Raw genomic sequence first — 2812 nt, 5'->3', positions numbered from 1 at the left:
TGATCTGAGGATGCGACGCTTTATCGCCCGCGTCATTTCGGCTCGAAAAGGCCTCCTTTGCGCATTGGCTGCTAGCTCCTGCTCGGGGAGCGGTCGACGTTCTTGATGGGGGGCGGCAGGTGGCGGCCAGTGCCTGACCCCTGTGATGCTCAGCCCCCTGCCCTCCCCCCAAAGGCATCTACTCATCTAGCTCTAATGGCCCGGGTTAATTAAGGAACTTCCAAGGGACTAGCGAGGCAGGGTAATGCAGGTAAGAGGGTGCTGCCGAGAATCTGCTGACGGGGCTCTGCGGGAGCAGCTGCCATTTATGCTTTAAAGTGAAGGGACAGAAGAGAGTGGCAAAGCAAACGCAGGCTATTTTGGGGGAGCCGAGAGCTTTCGTTTCCAGTGTTAAGTTTTAATGGAAGAATGTCTGCACTGGGGGTGTTTAAAAAATGTTTTCCACTTGTCTAATTTATGAAACTGATATTTCCAGTACAGTGTTACCCATCTTGGCAGCAACAGCAGGTGCAAAGAAAGGGGGCCATCCTCAGGTCGGGATGCCAGTTCATAACAAGTACCCACACTGGGTTTGCCCATCCTTGAGACAGGGAAAGAATTTAAGTATCTGGCAAAAGTCCATGCAATCATGGCAAGAATATGCCAAGACGTGTGCGAAGAAAGACAGGGCACGCCAATTTGACAAGAACAGGCCATTCATCCCAACAAAGATCACCAGTCCTGTCCACCTTATTACTCCAAAATAACATCAAGTCAGGTTTTAAGTCTCCCCAGGATCCTACTGTCAACAAAGTGGTTCTTCAGAGCAATACCAATTAAGAAAGAACCTTTATTTATTTATTTAGATTCTTAACAGACACCATATTGAACAGATGATCTTCTTTCAGCTGCTCCCCATTTATCTGGGCTTGGGACCGGCACAAAGAAACACACTGGTTTGTGCATCCCCTGTGGCTGGGTTACCATATTGAACAGAAGATGACATCTGTGAAATACCAATGGGTTGCCAATTTTGAAAAGACCTTTCCTATGCAATAACACGGTGTGGCCAGGTGCAGGAATGACAAGCTGCTGGAAACAAATCTGGGGTGCCAACTGGGTTATCCCATTTAATAACCAGCCAGAAAATACATAAAAGAAATGCTCCTTAGGCGTTGTTGCCCTTGTCTCTGGGCTGCAAAACACAGAAAATAAAGCTTGGCTTCTAGCTGTGGGTTTATGATCATTTTGCTCATAAGCTCCAGTTGCTCTGGCCAAAATGGCACCTCTTTCCAGTAAGCCAGGGTCCTTGTGGGCAGGGAATGTGGGGAGAGAAGGAGAAGACAATGTTGGCAATAGTGCTCCCTCTCGTCCTGATGGGTTATTACGTACCTCAGCAGAGCCCGTAAGGAGATCTTCTGACGCACATGCGTGACAACATGGTCAGTTCAGGTTTTCTTGATTTGTTGGTATCCTGCTGGGTAGCCTACTATACATCGAACGCTTCATTTTTGTACACATATTAGGAGCATTTTTAAAGCCCAAAGAACTAATTTAATATGCAAACAACCCTTCCTAAAATAAAATGGTTCCTTGTCAGGCAATGTGTCTAAGAGGAACCACACAGCCCAGTAAAATGCCAATAATGAACCATTATGTTTAAGAGACTACCACACTACTTGGAAACTTATTCTGTGGTTCTCTGTGTGAAGAAAAACTTTCTAATGTTTGTGCAAAGTTTACCCTGAACAAGTTTCCTACTGTGCCCTCGTGTTCTTGTTGAACTCATTTTAAAATAACTGTCTCGATCCGCTGTATTAATGCCGTTCTTTATTTTAAAAATCCAGTCATGTCTTTGCTTAAACTGAAAGGCTCATCTCCTTTAATCATTCCTCATAACTCATCCCCTGAAGTCCAGGGGTCAGCCTAGTCGCAGTTCTCTGGACTTTTTCCAGCACTGCAAAATCTTTTTTGGAGACCAGAACTGCACACGGTACTCCAGATGAGGCCTCACCAGTGTGTTATAAAGCCTGAGCAGAACCTCCTTGGACTTGTACTCCACACATCAGGGTGCTATATAACCTCACATTCTGTTAGCCTTCTTAACAGTTTCTGTACACTGGATGTTGATAGTGACAGATCCTCTACAACTCATAGGCCCTTCTTCTTAGGGGTACTTTCAAGTTTCAGACCTCCTATCGTTTTTGTTCAAATCTAAAATTTTTACTTCCTACATATAATACCCTTACATTTGCTTACAATAAATTTCATTTGCCCATCTGCCCAAACCTGTATGCTATCCAAGTCCCTCTGTAATGACTCAACAGTTTCTAGATTATCTGCCAATCCACCTAGCCTGGTATCATCTGCAAACTTAATTATCTTATTTCTATTCCTATCCAGATCATTTTATATATATTAAAAATAGCGGCGGCCCTAGCCGTGACCCCTTTGGAACACCACTCGTAACTTCACCTGATCATGATAAGGTTCCTTGCAATGTCCCCCTCTGTGTCTTGTTTCTGAGCTAATTCTGCACCCATCTATACACACAACACCATGAACTCCCAATTAGTTTAGTTTGATGTCCAACCTCTCATGTGGCACCTTATCAAATCCATCCATCCATCCATTGTCTCCCGCTTATCCGAGGTCGGGTCGCGGGGGCAGCAGCTTCCCAAGGCGTTCCCAGGCCAGTCGAGAGACATAGTCCCTCCAGCGTGTCCTGGGTCTTCCCCGGGGCCTCCTCCCGGTTGGACGTGCCTGGAACACCTCACCAGGGAGGCGTCCAGGAGGCATCCTGATCAGATGCCTGAGCCACCTCATCTGACTC

The 2812-nt window shown here is 45.9% G+C and overlaps 1 long non-coding RNA gene across 1 annotated transcript; it reads left to right on the top strand.

Moving 5' to 3' along the window:
• Window positions 1-1067, top strand: LOC127528416 (uncharacterized). Its single transcript, XR_007935314.1, has 2 exons — window positions 1-250; window positions 888-1067. It is a non-coding gene; the product is annotated as an uncharacterized LOC127528416 (long non-coding RNA).
• The last annotated feature ends 1745 nt before the right edge of the window (window positions 1068-2812 follow it).

The sequence above is a fragment of the Erpetoichthys calabaricus genome, chromosome 6, assembly GCF_900747795.2.
Source record: "Erpetoichthys calabaricus chromosome 6, fErpCal1.3, whole genome shotgun sequence".
In the NCBI taxonomy this organism is placed as follows: domain Eukaryota; kingdom Metazoa; phylum Chordata; class Cladistia; order Polypteriformes; family Polypteridae; genus Erpetoichthys; species Erpetoichthys calabaricus.
Note: the sequence above shows the minus strand (reverse complement) of the source record. Positions and strands in the feature narration are given on the sequence as shown.